A 21,775-nucleotide genomic window follows, 5' to 3' on the forward strand; every position below is an offset into this window, starting at 1 on the left:
GCAACAGTGGAGCCTCCACACCCATAATCCCCTTTGCTACTCCCTCCCCTCCCCCAGGACCCCAGAGGCGTAGCCAAACGATTTTTCTAACATCCAGAAGACTTTCTAATTGCTTTTTAAAGTTTCTTTTTCCCCCCTAACTCTGTTTACTTATTATGACAGAGCCTATTTTATTATGAAAGGAGTATGTACTCACTGTGTTTCAAAAAAATACAGATAAGTGGAAAAAAGGAAGGGAAAAATTGCCCATCATAATACCACCCAAAGAAAACTGCTTTGAGCTCCTTGGTGTATTCTCTTTCTGTTATTTTGTTGTGTTGAGATATTTTTCCATGCTTACAATCCTGCATAAACAATTTTGATTCTTACTCTTTCCCCTTTGTGTTTTTCCATAAGAAGTCTCCTTTATGATGACTTTCTGATAGTGTTTTAAATGGCTGCATGATTTCCCACTCTTCAGACTCGGCTCAGCCTCTGTAATCACCCCACCAGCGCCGAACATTTGGGGGGTGTCCAATTATTTTCATAGCGTAAATAAGACCCCGATAAGCATCTCCAGGCATGAAGCTTTCTCTACTCTTTCAGATTATTTCCTTAGGAAATTACTTGGTCAAAGGGAATGGATATTTTTTTTTATGTCTCCTGATCCATATCATCAAATTACTTCTCAAGACATTTCACTTTTTAGAAACAAACCAAGAAAGGAGTTTGAAGGGAGGAGGTCTGGCCTTCTATCATCTTGCCAAAGTGAAATTCCTGGAATTCTGCCCAAGGCTAGACCCTTCGTAAAGAGTCAGTGGGTGGAATGGTTACTAAGAGAGTAAAGCTTAAATATTCTCACCATACATACACAACGATGGTCATTATGTGATGGGACGGAGGTACTAGCTAATGCTATGGGGGTAATCATTGGGCATTTGGGAGGGCAGAGATTTTTTATTACAGATTGAAGAGACTGTGTGTAGGTAATAAGATAGATTGGTACCTAGAAGTCCGTGAAAATCCAATGAGGGACACTTTCTCTGGGCATACTGTGATAATTCCTGTATGAATCTGAGACCTTAGGGGTGGAAGCAAGGGCCAGAGAAAATGTTCTAAAGCCACTTTCACCACATTGTTGTTGTCGAGCACTTGAAATGAGGCTGGTCCAAAGTGAGACATGCTGTCAGGATAACATACTTGACAGATTTCTAAGACTTGATCAAACAACAACAAAAAAAAGAATGTATAACATCTATTATTTTTATGTTTATTATATGTTGCAATTATATATATATATATATATATATATATATATATATATATATATTGGGTTAGATAAAACATTGATTTTTGCCAATCAATTTCACTCGGTTTTTTTCACTTTCGTTTGAAACAGAGTTACTAGAGGGACGCCTGGGCGGCTCAGTCGGTTAAGCATCCGACTCTGGATTTCGGCTCAAGTCATGATCTCACAGTTCGTGAGTTCAAACCCCACATTGGGCTCTGCACCAACAACACAGAGCCTGCTTGGGATTCTGCCTCCCTCTCTCTCTGTCCCTCCCTGGCTTGCTCTCTATCTCTTTCAAAATAAAAAATAAAATAAAATTTTTTAAAAATTTTAAAAATTAAGAAGAACAGATTTTTATTAAAAAAAATTTTTTTATGTTTATTTATTTTTGAGGTGTGAGGGAGGGGCAGAGAGAAAGGGAGACACAGAACTGGAAGCAAGCTTCAGGCTCCAAGCTGTCAGCACAGAACCCAACACGGGACTCGAAGTCATGAACCATGAGATCATGACCTGAGCCGGTCGGGCACTCAACCGACTGAGCCACCCAGGAGCCCCCAAAAACAGATTTTTTAAAGCAGAGTTACTGGAAAATGGAAAAGTACATAAATGTCTCGCATTATATCTGTGGGGCAGCTCTGGTGGCAGGAAGCTCTGGTATTTACCTCTCTGGCACCAAGAAGGCTGAGGCAACCCTCATAACCACAGGGGGCTTCTGGAAAGTTGACACCACTTAGTCACTTGGCATGACCAGCTAGTGGGAAAGAATCCTCTGCCAGTAAAGCAGCAATTTTGAGCCTTCACTGAGCATCAGCTTTACCAGACACGGATGCTCTACCCTCTGCATCCCAGAGATCCTGACTCGGTTCGTCTGGGGGAGGGCACAACATCCTAATTTCCAAAAGCTCCCCACGTGATCCTAATTCACAGCTTAGGTTGAGAACCACATGACGGTCACTCACGCTGGATCCTGGCTCTGTCACCTGATGGCAGGATGACTTTGGGCATTCAGCTAGTCTTTCTCACCCTTCCTTGCTCATCTGTAGAATAGGGATAACAAGAAGGTTGACGTAAGGACTAAATGATGCTGCTATCCACCCTACCTGGTACAAAGAAAATAAAATAAAATTCGTAGCTTTTTTTAAACATGTGGGTTATGAATTACTGCTATTTAACATAACAAAGGCCTGTCTTTGACTCATGAGTCAGTACAGACCTTTGCAAGAGTGCAGATCAAAACAGGTGGCAAAATAAAATGGGTGCCTTTCATCTGTGTCATTCAGTTCAGTGCCTCTGGTGACTCAGAAAGTAATTATTCAGAAGAAACTGAGGCAGCACCTGGAGGAGTAAACATGAAATAATAAGTGAGGTTTTCAAAACAAACACTAAACATTCTGACTCCCCCTCTTACCTGCTGTGCAGACCTGAATGAGCTAATCTTACCCTCTCTGAGCTGTAGTTTCCTTACCCGGATGATGAAGATTATAGTAGTGATGCCTTGAATAGTGTTGTCAAGAGGTTAAATGAGTCAGGGAGAGTTAGCTGTCTTTAGGAGCCCTGTGGTTGGGTCAACGAGTGAGATCGCATGGACACGGCTTCCTCGTCTGTAAAATGGAGCTAAGGTGGCTGAGCCCCTGGAGTGTCTCCTTCTGGTAGTGTCCGTGTACAGGCTCTGGCTCAATACATGCATCCTTGATTCTTATGATCCTGGCTCATCTCTGACTCTGTGGGATGCTGGGCCCAACGCACTTCTCTCAGCCCTACCAGAGGCCAGATGCCCCGTCACTTGAAAAGTTCAGAGTGAGTTGGGAAAATTAGGAGACAGGTGGTGTCTAGTTCCAGACACCCCTCCCAGCAGACTCCCCAAGAGGGTGGAGTGAGGAGCCTGGGGCAAACCTAGATGCTTCAGCCCTGAGGAGATAAAGCTCCTTACCTCATAATGGGCAGTGCTGATTTCAGTAGCTGGGGAGCGTGGCTCACAGCTGGATGAGGCCTTAGTGACCATGTGGTCCTACAACCACTTCCCTTTTACAGTTTTAAGGAGAGAGAGAGAGAGAGAGAGAGAGAGAGAGAGAGAAAGTAACTGATATCAGGCCACACAGTAACCCAGGTGTGGAGCCATGATGAGAACCCCACCACTTTCCCATTGGGACAGGTAGGATCTCTAAGAACTCATGTGTGCCTAACTCATAGAGGGTGGGAGGACAGGACCTTTCCTCCTTGTCCCAGATGTGTTCTTCCTTCTCCCTACTGAAGGCAACTCCCTTCTGGAAGGAGAGGACAGGTACAATCACCTGCCTGGGTTGTTCTGCATAGGCCCACAAACTTATAAAACCCTCTGATCCTCACAAACCTACAAGGCCAAGATGATGTTGCCCATTGGTAAGGTGAAAACAACGGGGCCAAATGAGGCTACATGTATTGTCCAAAGTCAAGGGACAGCTATTAAGGACAAAGCCAAGGCCTGGACTCAAATTCTCATGTTCCAAGTTTGTATGTCGAAAGAAAAGCCTCTCTAAAGAGGTCATGCAGTGGCCACTAAGATATAATTGACTACCATGTAAGGGACTTATATGGGCAATCGATCAAGATACCAGGCTGTAATTGAACTTCTTGACCTTGGCCATGCCACTTCTGAAACTTGGGCCTTAATTTTCTCATTTGTAGAATGGGAGCTTTCCCCAGAGGACTTCTAAGATTCCTTCCTGATCTGGTGTGCTGTGACTCTCGGTCTGGATGCTACACCCAGTAGCTTAGGCCTTCCTTATCCACTGTGGGCTGAGAGTCCCATTAACTCCACAGCCGTACAGCTAATGAACTTCTCAGCCAAGGAGGAATTAATAGCCTAATCACACTAATGGCCACCGTTTCACAAATACCTACTATCTACTGTGCATATATGTATCCCTGATCCTAAAATACCCTGCAGAGTAAGTCTTAATGCCTCCATTTCACAGATGAGGAAGCTGAGGTCCTAAGAGAGTAAGGGATTTTCCTACAGTCATACCATTAGTAGGGGACGGTGGAAGAGTTCAAAGCTCCACGACTCTATCAACTACTGCATGCTGTCCTGACTTCATCACCTAAGCATCTCCGCCATTATTTTCCCTTAGATTCTGAGCTTTTTTGCACCTCTTCAAAAAGTTTATTCTTAAATAAGGAAAGCATTTGGCCCATAGGGCAAGGTTCCACCCAGCTTTCCCAACAGCATCACCCCCAGCTCCAGGAAAGGGGAAAAATAGCAAGGAGGGAAAGGTGTTTGAAAACATTCTGGTTCACATAATTACTATATTTAGCAGGGTATCCCCTGGAGACTAATTTAATGCATAAATATATGTATATATAGCAATCAGAAAGTATCACAGGGTTTGCTGAATCTCTATTTAAAAAAAAAAAAAAGCAACAACCTCAGAAACAACAACTGTATTGAAGACGGGAGCAGGTGGAGACAAGGGTTTTCTTTTTTAGCTCTTTGGCCTGATTCTTCCTGCTCCATGGGGAGGGGAGAACAGAGAGCCAAAGAGAGTGATTGAGAGGGAATCCCGAGGGAGAGCAATGTATGAGTTCTCTAAAGGATAGGACAGGGAGAAAGTGAGGATCGTGTGTGCCCACTGAAGACTGGGTGGCTCGATCATAGGAGCAGGGGTACCAAAAGCAGAGATATCATAGGTGGTGGTGATGGATGGGCACCATACTGTGTATTGCTGTGTGCTGTGCTGGGCATCATGGCTGCAGCCCGCAAGGCCTGGAAAATGCCATCAACACCTTGAGGATCGGTGGAAGAGATTTCTAGCCTAGAGAATCAGGGGCAGCTTCGCAAAGGAGGTGAGACTTGAGTGGGGCCTCAAGGGGGAGAGACACCTGGGTGTCTCAGTCGATAAGCATCTGACTCTTGATTTGGGCTCAGGTTGTGATCTCATGTTTCGGGAGATCCAGCCCCACCTCAGGCTTTGCGCTCACAGCGCAGAGCCTTCTCAGAATTCTCTCTCTCCCTCTCTGTCTGCCCCTCCCCAGCTTGAGTACTCTGTCTTTCTCAAAATAAATAAATAAATAAACTTTTTAAAAAAATGTATTTAAAAAGTGGGGAGCGAGGTGGGGGGAGAAGAAAGGACAGAGGGGGACTTTCCGGGCCTGAGGGATGATGTGACCAGAAATGTGGTGAGAGGATTATGAGTAACACACTGGGAGATGGTGGTTGGATTTTTTGACTGGAGACAAGGGTCCCTGTTGAATAACACTGAGAGATGAGTTCAAAAGAGATTGTCAGGAGACTGCAGAGATGCCTGGTTTCTCGATGAAGGGGTGTGGTGATGCTGTGTAGACCATGAGAAGACCCAAGAGATTACAAACCTCGTTGGACAAGCACTTGGGAGGGCAGCTGAAAGCTGCTGTGGGAAGATCAGGCAAAGGGAAATGAGTCTGAATCGGAGCATCGCAGGGGATGGGGAAGAAAAGAGCAAGGAGAAAGGAGTCGTTGAGGAAGGATTCTCAAGACTCCGCAATGGGCTGTCTGTGGCGGTGGGAGTCCAGCAGGGAGAACGGAAACTCGAAGTCCTTCTGGGAGGTTGATAGACACAGGAAGGATGTCCTTTCGGGGAAAGCTGGTCAGCAGCTTGGGGCCCTCTGCAGCTGTGGGAGCCGCTGCCTTTCCTCAAGGGAAAGGGGGTGCCTGGCCCAACAAGTGCATGCTCGGTAACAGCTTCCTGTCGAATGAGAACTGAGCGCACGCTTTGTGTGAGGCGCTATGCTCAATGTGTTACAATCTGTTCATGGAACACTCGTGACAAGCCCGAGAGACATATTATTCTCTCCATTTTACAGGTGAGGAAGTTAAGGAGCAGGGAGGTTAAATAAAATTGCCCAATATTAGTCCACCAAGCAATTGATCTGACACCAGCATTTACGAACTCAGCAGCGAGGGGTGACGGTGGGAAAAGCAGGCTCTGGGAGTCACAGAGACCAGAGTTCCAATCCTGTCCACACCAGTTACAGCTCAAACACGTTGCTCAAGTTAATGCCCTCAATTTCCTTGCCCATAAAAATGGTATCATGCCATATGCTTCATCTACCCTATAGGGTTGTCCTGGTAGAAATAAAAACTGGGATGACGTATTTGAAACTGCTCTGTAAATTGTGATGGGCTGCAGGAATGTGGTGTCTAAGAGACACGAGCCTCTGAAATCAGCTATGAAGTACCTGGGTGCTATGATTTGTTGCTCTGTGACCTTGGCTGAGTTTCTTAACCACTCTGGATCTCAATTTTCTTATCTATTGAGGGAGAGCCCCTCCAAGGATTAAGATAAACACAGAATTTAGAATTTTCTGTACATTTCTGCTTTCCTCATTTTCCCCATGTCAGCCATCCCACCCAGTTGTACACACCCATCATGCACAGACGTAATAAACAACTCCGTCTCCCTAACCCGTCCCTTCCGTCATTAAATCTTAGCCATTCTGTCACCAAATTGTAGCTCTAATCTCTCCACTGTTTGCTGTCACAGCCTCTACCCCTCTCATCCAATCTGCCGTATTCTCTGCCTGTATCAAGGCCATGACCTCCTACTCATCTTGCTTGGACCTTTTCATCCCTTACCTATCCACTGCCCGCCCACGAGCTGGAGTAACATTTTTAAGACCACAAATGGGGGCGGCTGGGTAGCTCAGTCAGTTGAGCATCCCACTTTGGCTCAGGTCATGATCTCACCATTTGTGAGTTCAAGCCCCACATCAGGCTCCCTGCTATCAGCGCAGAGCCTGCTTCAGATCCTGTCTCCCTCTCTTTCTGCCCCTCCCCTGCTTTCACTCTCTCAAAAAATAAATAAAACATTAAATAAATAAATAAATAAATAAATAAAATACAAACACAAATAGACACATATCATTATTTTGCTTAAGACACTTCAATAGCCACACCCATTACTCTTAAGTCAGTTTCTAAATTCTTTCCACAACCCACAAGGCCTTCTGTGGTCTGAGTGTTGGCTACCTCTGTAGCTGGCTCTTGGGCCGATCTCTGTTCTCACGCACCACACTTCAGCCACCTTGACCTTCTCTTAGCTCCCTTGGATGCCGTTCTCCTTCCTGCCTTAAGACCTCTGTACAAGCTATTCCCTCTGCCTAGGACATTTCCCTGCATGTTCTCTAGCCAGTAACGCCTGTTTAGCCTTCAGGAGCTGGCTTCAAAGTCATGTCCTCTCCAGAGCCACCCCTCACTACCCCAGAGCAGTCTAGGTCACCTTATTATACGCTCTCAGATATCCTTGTTCTCTTTCTTCCCATATTTATCACACAACCGGTTGTTATTCATATGTGTGAACATCTGTTTAACAGCTATTTTCCCCACTGGAATGTGAGCTCCATGGAGTCAGGGTCCAGTTTTGTCTGTTTGTTTGCTGTAGCATCTCCAGTGCCTGGGCCCTGGCAGGTACTCAATACATACTTGCCCGATGCTGAAAAAGACGTCGGAAGAAAGCATCAGGCACAGAGGTGAAATGAAGTCTACATTCAGCCCATTGTTCTCTCTCCTCTCCCTCTGCTGTGGCTCTAGGCCAAGCTGGGATCCTGGGCTGTCAGGGACAATGGTAGGTTACATCGCATGGCTTTCCAGGGTGGTTTTCTTGTGACATTCCTGGCATCTGGAGTGAGGAGGGCAGTAGGCATGCCAGGAGCCTGAGAGAACAATTAACATCAGCCTCACGTGCCTCTGCCCTGGCTTTCTTCTCTAGGAAAGAGAGAGAAACAGCCCGTGTGCTGTTGAGAACACTGCTGGGTCCCAGAACCTCTGTCTTCATGGGAGGAAGAGACCACAAGGGTGGGCTCAGGGGGTTGGCCAAATGTCAGGGGATGATGTAAAATGCTGAGATGAGAGCTTCCTAGGGATGCAGCAGGCACGAAGCTTGGCATCCTGATTCTGTTCATCTTCAAGCAGATAAGGCACGCCTGGACGCCACGCCCCCACATCAGAATACAATGACCTCCAGAATTTGTATGCTCTCCTCACATTCTTCATCCTGCTGGGGTTAGAAGTGAATCAGCAACAACTCTCAGAGCAACAGTCCCAGATTGTTACCCCATTTTCCTGATGTGTACATTGAGGGACAGAGAGTCAAGCCACCCACTGGTAATGGACAGAGACTTAACCATGTGAAAAATAAAACCTTCCTCTGTTCACAGCCCCATTCCTAAAGTATCTGTAATTTCTGTTGCAAAAGTTAAATGGATGAGAAGAGACCTCCTTTGTGGGAAAATGAAGTGCTTGATTTAATAACACAAGGATGCCAAGCCTCCTCTAAGTACCCACTCTTCTGAGAGAAGAGGCACCCAGAAGGACCCAATTCATCATGGACCTTTTCTGAACTCCACCTTTCCACAGCCCTTATAGTCAGCCTCTGACATACAGTCAGTCCCTCCCAGCATTACAGGTGGCTTGCAACTCTTTATTGAAGCCTGGTGCACACACAAGGCGTGCACTCTCGTGAGCGTACAGCTGGCTGAGCTCTCAGAAGCAGGCACCTCTGCATGACCAATGCCCAAGCCAAGAAGTAGAGCATCATTGACCCCAGTGAAGCACCTACTTCCATGCTTGTCTCCGGTTCCTACTCCCACCAAACATAACCACTATCCTCATTCCTAACAGCATAGATAAGTTTGCCTATTTTTTTTGTACTTTTTTGTAAGAATAGGGTCATATGAGGAGCGCCTGGGTGGCTCAGTTGGTTGAGCATCTGACTTCGGCTCAGGTCATGATCTCGAAGTTTGTGAGTTCGAGCCCCGCGTCAGGCTCTGTGCCGGCAGCTCGGAGCCTGGAGCCTGCTTCGGATTCTGTGTCTCCCTTTCTCTCTGCCCCTCCCCGGCTCATGTTCTGCCTCTCTCTGTCTCAAAGATAAATAAAACGTTAAAAAAAATTTAAAGAATAGGGTCATATGGCACGTACACTTTTGTATGAGACTTGTCCATATTGTTGCAATAGCTGTGGGCCATTCATTCTCACTGTGGCACAGTGCTCTACTCTACAGATAGAGCACCATTTATGTATCCATTCTACATTCATGGTCACTGTGACATTTTCCAGGCTGTGGCTATTAGGAATAACGCTGCTGTGAATCTTCTAATGCATGACTCTTGGTAAACACAGGCATACATTTCTGTTGGGTATATATACCTGGGAGTAAAATGACTATGTCATAGGGTAGCCATATGTTAAGCGTTAGCAAATACTGCCAGTTTTCCAAAAACAGTTGTACCGATTTACACTCCTACCAGCAGCATGTGAGAGTTCTGTTATTTTTTTTGTTATGTTTTTCTTTTTTTAATTATTCTCCAGTTATTTGTGGGTATAGCCAGAGATAGTTACAGTTTCAAATGCTCTAGTCCTTTATTCCCACGAATCATTAAACCGTCCCCTACCCACTAATAGGGGATGATTTTGGCTCCTAAAATTGCACGGTACACACATAATTTTATTTTCCTCACTCGCTAACTCTTGTTCATCCTTCATGATGCTATTCAAATATTACCTCCTCTAACTTGAGCCTGGGCTGGGTGAGGTACCCCTCCTTTTTGCTTCTGCCCCACTGGATGGTTCTCCCAGCCCTTCTCACTCATTCTGTAGGCACCTGTCTCCCCCATCAGTCTATCAGACCTGGCATGCTTCACGGGAGGTGCTATGTCTTAACCATCACTGCCTTCACTACTTAATACTGTATAAAGCATAAAGTAGGCTTTCTGAAAATGTGGAATGAATGAATGAATCTTTCTACTAGATGGTAAGTCTATGGAAAGCAGGGGTCAAGACCTCTACTTCTCTTGCATCACCCCAGTGGATTAATTAGGCACACAGCAGGCACTTAATAGAGGCTTGCTGCAATGAATTGGCATGAACTGCAAACCAACAGCTCCAGTTGCTTAAGGGAAAGAGTCTTGTTGAAAACCACAAGGGCAGGGCTGGGCGGACAAGATTCTCTGTCTGGATTTTGGCAACATTTGGATCTTACTTCCTGCTGGCTTCTCTCCTGTCACTCAGGAGGGAGAGTGAGGTGATTCAGACTCACTTCTCACCCACGCACAGAGCTGACTTCGCCCCACTTTCAGCCCGGCTCAGGCTCTGATTTCCCAAGATCTGAAGTCCAGGATCCAGAGTTGCAGCGATGGAAATAAAGCCCAACCCACCTCCTCCACCCCCAAGTCCTCGGGAGCAGATTCACAAGAGAAGGCCCCTGCTCTTGACTCATTCTGGGCCTGTCCCTCCTCTGTCATATGTCATTCTCTAGAAGTAGAAGGCAGATCATGGATCCATGGTGGTCTTTCCTGGGCTCCAGACAGCTAAAGGGGAAGCCATGACATCTTGGGCAGACTGAGACTCAATACTGGGCACTGTTCCTGCTATTCCCTAACTTCCGACACTGTGAGATGTCTGGTCCAAACCATGGTGCCCACAATCTGCTGATGACTTAGAGAACAGCACATTTTCAATGCTCTAGTTAAGCTGGCATCACGCTTCTCATCAAGGGGACTGTAAACTCAGTGAGAAGAAAATGTGTAATGAAAGTTCAGTAGATATCTTGTCTCCATGTAAGAGGGGATTATTTCTACCAAAAATTTGATAGAAAGTAATTATGACCTGCTTTCCTCAAAGACTGGGAAATGGCCATTTCTGATCCTAACTTCCAGCAAGAAGCAAAATGATTTCTGTTAGGAAGACACAAAATCATAATAATAAACATAATCCTTAATATTTCTTTATGCTCAAAGGAATATAAGAAGATGTATTTTCATGCAACTAAATAATAAATATTCCAAATGGTGGCACAGAAATAGTAAGCAGTGCTTTGTATTTCCATAGAGGCCCCGTTTTCAAGTTTTAATTCTGATATGGAAATGCTGTGCATCCTTACATAAGTCAACTCCCTTTCTGGGCCTCAGATTCCGCATTTATAAAATCGTTGCCTCCGTGTCTGACATGTTGAGAATGTACAAGACTAAGTTTTTGTAGCTCTTTAACAGAAATTAACTATGCATTTATTAAATATAAAATATTACACTTAGGCCCAAAGAAACAATGCACATGCATTCATTCAATTAATATTTACCTATGCCTACTATGTGCTAGGTGCTCAGACACAGAAATACAACCACTGGCCCTGCCTATCATGAGTTCAAGGTAGAGTAAGGATGACAGGCACTTAATGGCATCCTCGAGCAAGACAGGCATACAAGAGTACACTGGGTACAGAGAGCCACACGCTGTCTTGGGGGTGACAGGAAAGGATTTTCTGAGCAGCGAACCTTCAGTGGCCATGAAAGACGCATCGCCAGGAAGAGAAAGGAGAATACAAATGGATATTTGGAGCTCAGAGAACAGACACATCATGACTTCAGGCTTCCACACGGGAAAGCAAGTTACTTATGGAATCCAGCCAACTCTAAAGCCAGAATGAGCCAATACGACAATGTGCTTGTTACGAGAAAACCCTCCAGCAGAGTATCGTCCGTCTCGGCTCCACACTGCCCTCACACCCACTGCAGCCCTGTCTCACTCACTCCCTGACTCCGGGAAGTTCCATCACCTTCCCTCCATCTCAGGTTCTCCAACTGGAAGGTGAGCCGGTAGGCTGAGGCCGGCCTGGAAAACCCTTACTACCCGCACCATCTCTAGGCTTGTAACAATGACGCACCAAGAGCTGTCCCAATAAAAAATTAGACCTTTTAAAGCTTGAAAGACTTGGCTGCTCTAAGCCCACTGGCTGAAATAATGAATGGCTCAACAAAACCGCATTTACCAAAAAAATACAGCCACAGAGCTCCTCCTTTGAAAAAAGCATGACTCAAGATTTACAAGTGAATTTTATAGAGAACCCATGTTAGATGGTAGGAAGTGTCTGTCTGGAAGATGTCCGGCTTCTGATTGTACCACGACACTTTCACAGACACCAGGCTGGGGCAGGTGTTGTGACGGTCCCTACGACCTCTGCTTTTTACTGCCCCGTGAAAGCCCCAGGCCCACATCCCAGGTCACAAAGGATTATTTTGCTTGAGGATTCTGAGTCTGTTTTGTTGTTTTCAAGTTCTCCCCCCGTAGAGTTTTTCCAAATCCCTAGCATTTACATAGACCAGGAAAGGGGATGGGCTGTATCCCACATTAACACGGGGCAAGCCCAGACTCTGCCCTGTCCACATTGGGATGGTCTGTACTGTGATCGGCTGGTCCCTTGTAGCCCAACAGATAATCCTGGGCAGCTGCTCCTCCCCCTAATGTGGGACACTGTGGACTCTTGAAGAGTGGGGCAGCCACTCTGTCTGTGCTGAGCTTGTCCAAAACTGTCCCTACTGGCTGCACGAATTGTACTTCTTAAATAATCAGCCGTTTCAGTCTTTCCCACAGACATGCTCCAGATTTATGGTTGGGGCTATCCTGCTACCATCCTGAGACATGGGAAGTTACCCTCTTGTGCCCCTGCACAGCCCCCCTCCAGGAGCCACAGCACTGGCTTACCTTGCTCACCATAGTCAGAGACCCTCACTGAGCAGAGAAGGGAAAGAAAAGCAAATTCAGTCTTAGAAAGGCATCCTGCTATCTTTATTTGCTCTATTAATTAAAGTAATGAGAAAGAAAACCAGAAGCAAAAGCTGAGCAAGCTTGTCCCCTGGAAGACAATTTGACTTTGTGACCATGAAATGTAGACCAAATGAGGCAGGGCAGTAGGGAGGGGAACCTACTCCTTTGGTCAGTTCCTAGAAGTAGAAGAAAGCCTAGTGCACATTGGGACCTTGTTCTGGTACCACATCCCCCTCCCAGCTCTGTAGTAGGTGAAATCAGTTCCAGGCTAAAGCAGACTAAGTGATAATAGGTAGCCTGGAACCCAAACTCACATAGGAAAAGAGAGTTTTGATCTCTTCTTGAGAATGGGCATTTAAGGAAGGCTGGAAAGCCCAAAAACCCAAAGACCCTCTCCGGAAATGGGAAGATAGGAGGGGCATACCCTCGAAGGGAAAGATGAAGGCAACTAGGGAAGGCTGAACTTGAAATTCACCTACCCCACGGTGTTGCAGAGGGTCCACCCTAACCCAGGACACCACCTGGGCTGCCAGCTGCTGCCCCAACAATATTTGATCTCTGTGATGAATGCAAGACTGCATTCATGCAACCCAGTGCCTTTGCTTGTGCTGGAAGTTTTATTCCTCCAAGCATCTCAGTCTCTTCTCCTTGCCCCACTTACAAGTTTATATATATAGGCACACACACACACACACACACACACACACACACAGGTCTCTGCATCCAAATCAGTTTCATAAAAATCAAAAGCCTGGCCAAAATGTTACCTCCTCCATGAAGCCCTTTTGGAGCACCCTTGCTTAGAAAGTCCATGGCACCTTCTTTGGTCTTCTATCCTATAATGGATTCATGTCTTACAGCCATTTGCAAATGTGCTTTATCTCTTCACTAGCTTGTAAACTCCTGGCATGCAAGAGCCCTATCTTATCATTTCTGATTTCCCACAGTGCCCACAGCAGTGGGCCATATTGGAACCTAACCTGAAAGGGGTCCTTATAAATATCTGTTGAATTAACTATCCTGCTTAGCCAAAAGCCTTTGGGCGGAAAGGAACTAGGGGGTGTGGATTTTTATTGGGCGTCCCCTGTATACAGGTCTTAGACAAAGCTCTGAAAGTACAAAACGAAAAACGAAGTCTGACAGATGGAGCCCAAAGACATAAAGGGATATTGATAAATGCAGTGTGGTCGATGAAGAATGGCAGAGGCGCCACTCACCCAACCTGGGGCAGAGGTTGCCCAGAAGAGCATTTCAGAGGCATGACCTTGAATTTTTCTACCATCAGAGCTCATCTGAACCCTTGCAGGCAGCAGGAGGAACCATTCGAACATGCCAGATCCTCTGACTAGCATGGGGACCACAGAATTCCAAGGGAACTGGGCCCCCAGCACTGGATGGAGGGCAAAGGCAGAAAAAAACTTCACATAGCATCCAAACTTCTTGGGGGCTTGATTAATTGCTTTAATTAGCTAGCCTATAACCATTAAGGCAAGTGGCATGGGCGGTAATAACACAAGAATGGGACCCAAGATTAGGTGTAAACAACAGAGTGCTGGACCCAGCGGCTGGACCCTGCTCTCTGAAGCTGGTCCTGGAGCCAAAGAAGGGAAATGTGCAGGGCGTGATCAAAGGCGGACCAGTGCTGATTAGCACCGAACGTCTTACCTTGTCAGCACCAGCTCCCGGGGTGAATTAAGTGCCTACAAAATGAATGTGCGCCTGGAAAATCTCCAAAGTGGATTTTATTCTTGCCCAAATGTTACCCAGTATTTTAATTAACCTGGGCTTATTGTTCTAATTACTTGAGTTTTATACCGTGAATTGCTGTTCAGGACTGGTGATGATCTGTAAACACAATTACCATGTATATTTCCAGCAAAGCTTTGCCCTTAAGTTTTTATTTAAAAAATAATAATTAGCCACATAAATCTTTAATTTCTAGTTCACTGGGGCTAACAGACTGAGTAGGATGGAAAAAAAAAGCTTTCTTAGAATATCAAGATCTGGTCTTAATAGCTTCCCAGCATCAGATACCTTAATGGGCTTACTTCGCTTTGAGCAATTTCAGGTGCAAAAGTTAGGGATGCAAAACTCCGCCACGATATATCACTGAGTGAGAAAAAAATAACACATAACAGAATGTAGGTAACAATAGCATTTTTTAATAATAAAAAAAACACTGCGTGAATGTGTGTTTGAGTGTGTGTGCTTAAAATATGCATGGAAGGATATATATATATATATATATATATACACCAATCTGTTAACGCTGGTTAGTTCCCCTGGGAGAGCAGGACTGGAGGCACTAGGGACGTAGGACAGACTCTTCATTTTTATTTTATATGCTTCAATATTGAAGTTTGAATTTTATAACACAAGTTTTACTTTTGCAATTAAAATATTTTGTAGAATCTGAGAATCACCACTTCTTGAACGAGCCAAGGGCACAGCAGCACAAAGAGCCATGCAAGGGGAGCCCATGCATGGAGGGTGACTGCAGCTACACAAGCCTGACGTCCTAGAGCACCCTCTTGGGTTGTCACAGTGGCATCTTATAGAACCCAGACCTCCCCTCCTGCCCCTCTGGCTTCTGCTTTTGAAACCTGCTTCGACATTTTACAATCCACCTTCTTTGTTTCTCTATCCTTTATCTCAGGACACATGCTGTCTCCCTGCATTGGCTCCTTGATCCCTAGCCCGCTTCTGTCTTTGCCCTTAGACTCCATCTTGGTGTCTACCTTGATCTTCCAGTGTGAGCCTTTTCTAACCACCTGTGCTCCAAAGACTCAGCCTCCACCCAGTCATCATCCAGCAGGTACGCCCTCATGACCTCCTCCCTCGAGGTCCTCCCTGTGGGCTCCCAACCCGGTCTAGAGTTTAATGATACAGATTTTCGGCGGAATGACCCTGAAACACAAGCTAATTATTTATTTCTAGGGCTCCACTAAAGAAAATTAACCTTGCCAATGCAGAAGGGAAACTAAGGAGGTTGGACCTGAGAAATACTACTCCCAATAGGGTACCTTCCTGAGAGATTCTCAAGAATGGTTTTTATTTGCTTGATTTTTACCTTATGCGCCATATTGGAACCTAATCCCCACCTAAGATGTAATTCCTGAGAGCTACATTTAATTGGATGCACCTGAAATGTAAATAGATTGAAGGGTAGGTGGGTGATACTATATCCAGAGATCCTCACTTATTCATTCACCCAGAATGTATTAACTCATTCTTAAAAACCATTCATTCCCCCACTGTAGTCAGGTGATACACACTTAAGATGCTGACATGAGGTAGAAAAGGTTCCTGTTTCAGAGCTCAAGTCCACCGCATGAATGGATGTGGGGGTTACGGCTACAAGGGTGAAGTCAGGCACGTGTACCAGGTACAATGGAGGCACCAACTAGCACTAGACAACTAGCTCCCAATTTGCGCTAAAGGAAATGCTGACGTGACAGGCACTATCTCTGGCTTCAAAGAGCCCATCCTCCACCAAGAGAAAGAGAGAAAATACTGTAGGAGAATGTGAAAGCATCACGGAGGGTATCCAGATACAGAGACACGGACTCTCGGGCTAGAGATAGATGGCCTGACAGAAAGGACCAATAGAACAATCTTAAGGAATGGATGACTTTGTGTGCCAGACTGAGCAGGAAGGGGAAACTGAACAGGAAGAGGAGGAGAAGGTTGCTCCAGGCAGAGGGAGGAGCTTGTGCAAAGGCATTATGTATTCCTGGACAGGTCAAGAGTTTAAGATGCCTGGAGCCTAGAGTGTATGTTGGAGAGTATTGGCTGGGGATAGCAGGTCCCAGGGTATAGGGTCCTGAAGGTCTGGCCAAGGAATCTGCACTGTATTGTGCAGACAGCTGAGAGAATCTTGAGAACATTAAGAGATCATGACCTGAGCCAAAATCTAGAGTCGGATGCTCAACCGACTGGGCCACCCAGGCACCCCGAAAACCGATCCAATTTATGAAGCACTTCCTCTGTGTCAGCCTCCAAGCTGGGTGTCGGACACCTGTCTCCTCTTCCAGTGCACAGAATGGCACCACAGGAGGGGGGTGGTGTGATGAATTCTCTTTTGCAAGGAGGTGAAGGCAAGTCAAGTCACAAGTTCCCACAATTAGAAAGTGAATCGGGATCTGAACCTAAGTTCAAGCCAATACTCTGCCATGATTTGTTACCTGTCTTGGCTTCCTTCTTCAAGGGTCAGGATGACAAAGGCCATGGAGCACACTGTAGGAGGGTCATGGTGGAGATGGCATTCCCTATGTCAGTCCCTGGAACAAATATTAGGTGCAGTGTCATAAATGCCTCAGGGTCTTGTGATGAATTCCATTGGGAATGTAATGCCAAGGAAACATTTTCTTTCTTAGGATCATGTGTTTTCTCAGAAGATGATAATCATTTAATCCATTCTTTTCCCTTCTTGGCTTGTTATCAGGAAGCCCCAAACTTTATCCTTAAACTCAGTAACTATCTCAGCCAAGTAATTAGAATATATACTCTCCCAATCATTTATATGCTTTGTTGGAATGTCCTCTTTTATTGTATCCATATATTTGTTTTAAGATACCTCAAAGCTTTTTGGTATACAAAAAGGAGGATATATAAGAACAACACAAAACGTGCTCTATACTTAATCTGGCTTTTCTTTTGGCCTTTACTCTGAACAAATCTCAGAATAAGTGCTGCAGTGGGCAGGCTTACAATTCCTCCTTCCCTGGGTTCCATCTGTGATGCACTCTTCAGACAGCATCATCATAATGCTCAGTAAGTTCCTGGTCTGTATTCTGTGTTTGTTTAATCATTCACTTAGTACCCACGAGGTATCAGACACTGTCTCCCATTTAATGTCCCATTTAATGCAAGGTAGTTACAATTACCCCTGTTGGACAGATGGGAAAGCTGAGGCTCAGAGCCTAGGATCACCCAGATAGTAAGGAATGGAAATGAGATTTGAATTGAGGTCTCTTTGATACCAAAGCCTGTTTACTTTTCCCTCTGCTGTGGGAGGCCTGATTTCCTTCATCCTTTTGTGATCGCACAAGATTGTACATTTCCTGCAACCTCCAAGTCTCCCTACGTGGTCAGCTAAACCAATTAATAAAAAGGCAAAAAAAAAAAAAAAAAAAGAAAGAAAGAAAGATAGATAGATCTGGTCCAGGCTATATAGACAGGACTAAACATCCAGACTGGCTATTTTCCTGACCTAAAGTAAGTGCTTTCAAAGCATAAAAATAGAATCTTTCTTTTCCATTTATCTTTGTCCTTAAGAATCAGAGTGGAGAATATGTCAGACCCCCTGACTTGTCTATCTTTGTAAAAAAAAATTTTTTTTAATCTTTTCCACTGAGCTCTTCTGCTTTTATGAGGCCCAGTAATGAAAACTCAGTGTGCAAATCCTAACATCAAATCCATGTTACATAATAAACCCCCGCCTTCCAGCCCTCTCCAGAAGGGCAGATTTCAGTGAGAATGTTTCAGAGCTGAAGTAGTAGAAATTCTTCTGTACCCTGATGGCCATCTTACTGTCTTTCTGTCCACCTGGGGGCAGAACCGTAGACTCTCATCTCGAATCCACATCTCAAAAAGCCCACATTCCTGGAAATACACCTGCTCAGCCAGGAAGGAATTTTGTCCTTGGGAAAGCCCAGCAGACATGGATAATATTGTGCAGAGAGTCCCTCGCCTCATGGTTTGGGATGGAAGGAAAGAGAAAGAAATAAGAAGGAAATTAACATTATCTTATCCAAAACAGTGCTGAGCAATTACTAAGCTAGCTTCATTCCTCAAATAGCCTTTCGGTGAGTTTCAGTGAGGAAACTGAGGGTCTGAGCGGTAACATGACCCAACTTCATGTTGGGTCATGTCATGTTGGTCATGACAACAAGCAAAGAGGGGGGCCACAAAGCCAAGCCAATGTCTAGCTACAGACCCCATTGCTTTTCCTCTTCATGACCTTGCCATGCACATATAACCACAGATGAAACTAACCCTGAATAATCCACAAAGACTAACGTGTCTTCTCTGAGAGAAGTCCCCGCCGGAAGGGGTCACCAAGGACAGCTTCTGTTTGCCCAAGTCTCCACCTTCTGTTTGCCCAAGTCCTACCAGAAATCCCTCCATAGACACTCCCTGGCCAGAGCAATCTCTGCCACCATCCCGTGTGGGGTCTCAGGATGGCTCTCTCCCTCTTAACTATGCTGACCCATATAGAGACAAGTCTCTTTCTCCCTAGATTCAACCAGGAAACAATTGGAAAACTTCAAACAGCATATGTAATAAGCAAGTACAAGAGAGAAAACTATGAAAACAAAGATTCCATCAGCTTCCCAGGGAAGGGATTTCTTAACACGTCACACAGGAGCCCTTCCATCCAGGTATCCATACGTAACTAGAAGGGTTTTTAGCTCTGGATTTTGTGAAGAAAACACAGGTATTTGCTGAGAATGAAGAGGTCTACACTGCTGCAATGAAAAAGCTCTGTCTTTATTGGGCATAATTATTTATAACAAACCATCCATACAGTAGATTATGATACCAGATGATAAAATAAGCAATAACTCAAAAGTATAAGAATAACCTTCACCATTGTGGTTAAGGAAACATCTTGGGTCTGGTCAGGATTCTTCCCCAGGTGTGAGGGGCTGCTCTGGGGATACACTGCCTTGGCCGCAGTTCACTTCCACTCCTTGCCTACCAATAATGGAAAACCCCGGGATTTGCCTCTTATCTTCACTGGTTCTTTCTAATGACCTTTATGGATACATTTACTTCTCTCCAAAATGCTAAGAATGTACAGTCCTTGCTTCTCACTGCCCTTCTTGTTCATGGGGTGACCAGGCGGTCTTGCCGCACTTGATTTGGCTGACTTTAAGTGTTCTGCATCTGGGGCCTTTCTGATGTCTGCCATGTTATTCCATGGGTAGGTTCTGTGATATGTTCTCCACTGTGCACTGGGAAAGGCATGATATACTACATCTGGCAGAAAAGTCACTTCCTACCTTGAAGCCCGTAATGAATTGGAATCCCCCCGTGAGGCAGAAGCTAGGACACCATGGCGCTTCTTGTGTAGCAGCACAGTTCAGAACACTACCATTCAAAGCCATTCCATGTCAGGCACATAATGTTACTGGTTTTTAACAGGTTACACATGCTACTCTCATTTGATTAAATGAAAGATTTAACAGGTTACACATGCTACTCTCATCTGATTAAATTCTCACAGAAATCTACAATGCCAGTGCTGGTAGTTCCACAATAAAGACAAGGAAAGAGTGAGCTGGAGAGATGTTATGGCTCGCCCAGCGTCGCATATGTAACACATTACAGAGTTGATATTCAAACCTAGGTCCTTACGCGTCCTCCTCCCCTGCCCCGCTCTGTGCTTGACATCATTCCCGAAGACCTCTGCAGAGCTTAAACTTTATTCTGAAGGCCAAGGGGATCCCTAAAGGGTCTAGAGAAGACTAGTGAGGTGCTCTGCTTTGGCAGCAGCATGGATAATAGGTGGGTGTAGCAGGATTCCAGGTAATGGGAGTCAGAGCAAGAAGTCAAGTAGGACACCTGGGTTTCTGGCGTGGGTGGCTGGGTGGATGGTGGAGCCATCTGCTGAGGTGAGAAACTTAAGGGGAAGGTACTTGGGGAAATAAAAGGTGAGGAGGTCGATGCTGGTCATGCTGAATTTCAGGTGTCTGAGGAGCACCCGCTGAAGCATACAAAAGGAATCGCATACACAGGCCTAGAACTCAGAAGCAGGATCTGGCAGAAGCTGTAGGTTTAAAAGTCATCACGTCATCCATGAGCTGAAACCAGGAAAGTAGATGGTTCTCCAAGGAAAGCATATGGTATAGGAAGGGGGATGAGGGGAGATGACGGGGGATAAAGGGAAGCCTAGATATGTAGCTTGAGGCAGGAAAGTTTCTCCTCTCTGTGTTCACTGAAAACTTCCAGCCCTCCTCCTGGTCTCTGGGCTGTCTACCACCTCGCTCCAACTTGCATTTCAGGGTTCTAATGAGTTGAGCTCCCCGAGCATGGATGAGAAGGAGTTCCCCCTCCATCTTCCACACTCCTAGAGTCTCTGCTCATAGCAGGGCAAACAGAATACGTGATGAATCAGCAGTTTCTTGCCCGTGAGACAAATGTATCCTCAGAGATTGGGTTGCCTGGCATTTCCCCATACTGGTTATTATCACCTCCTCCCTGCAAACACACACACACCCAACAATTGCTACAAGCAACCAGAATATGAATGGGAAACATATGATCTCGTAGAAACAGCACAATCTTGGGAGTCAAACAGACACGATTGAAATCTCAGGTTTAATCTGTAACCCTGAGCAAATTCTTTCGGCTCCAATGGTCAGTTATCTTGTCTATGAAATGGGCTAATTCTCCCCCAGAGACCTAGAAGCAGTTCAAAAGACCAGGTGAGCTCCAAGGCAGCCAAGGGGCATCTTGAACACAGAAGATGCCCAATTAACGAAATGCTGCCTCCCCAGTCTCAGATGGAGCCAGAGCCATGCAGAGACTCTGAGCTTCATACCAAGTCTTTTGAACCCAGAGTGAGTTCTGACAGTCCTGTGTTTACCCATCTGCCTCTCTAACCAGAGGCTGGAAAATCAGGCTCTGTGATTCCCAAGAAAGCTCTAGCTCTTGGACCAGATTAGTAATGCTAAGACAAAAATGCAACTTTCCCTTTCTTCATATATAAAAGGATAAGAAAAATTTTCCTCCCAGCCCTCAAGCAATCTTGTGTACAAACACCATTGAAATCAGCAGGTGTACGTTCCAAGAGAAGACTCTGTGTCTTGGACTCTTTTGAGTAGTTTTCCCCTTCTGGAAAAACATAAAAAGAGAGAACAGCAGAAGATACAAAGTAAGGATCAAACCCACGCGCAACAGTGTCCAACTTCTTCAGAGGCATTTTTCACATAGGTTCTGAGCCTGAG

At 45.3% G+C, this 21,775-nt stretch overlaps 2 long non-coding RNA genes across 2 annotated transcripts; one reads left to right on the forward strand and one right to left on the reverse strand.

The window, feature by feature from the left end:
• Window positions 1–2,054: 2,054 nt before the first annotated feature.
• On the reverse strand, window positions 2,055–3,149 carry LOC125926813 (uncharacterized). The gene is made up of 3 exons (XR_007459172.1): window positions 2,736–3,149; window positions 2,484–2,605; window positions 2,055–2,307 (listed from the first exon to the last, which is right to left on the reverse strand). It is a non-coding gene; the product is annotated as an uncharacterized LOC125926813 (long non-coding RNA).
• A 96-nt stretch (window positions 3,150–3,245) lies between these two features.
• On the forward strand, window positions 3,246–19,277 carry LOC125926814 (uncharacterized). Its single transcript, XR_007459173.1, has 4 exons — window positions 3,246–3,422; window positions 15,478–15,636; window positions 17,505–17,594; window positions 19,063–19,277. It is a non-coding gene; the product is annotated as an uncharacterized LOC125926814 (long non-coding RNA).
• Window positions 19,278–21,775: the final 2,498 nt, after the last annotated feature.

This window comes from Panthera uncia, chromosome E1 (genome assembly GCF_023721935.1).
Source record: "Panthera uncia isolate 11264 chromosome E1, Puncia_PCG_1.0, whole genome shotgun sequence".
In the NCBI taxonomy this organism is placed as follows: domain Eukaryota; kingdom Metazoa; phylum Chordata; class Mammalia; order Carnivora; family Felidae; genus Panthera; species Panthera uncia.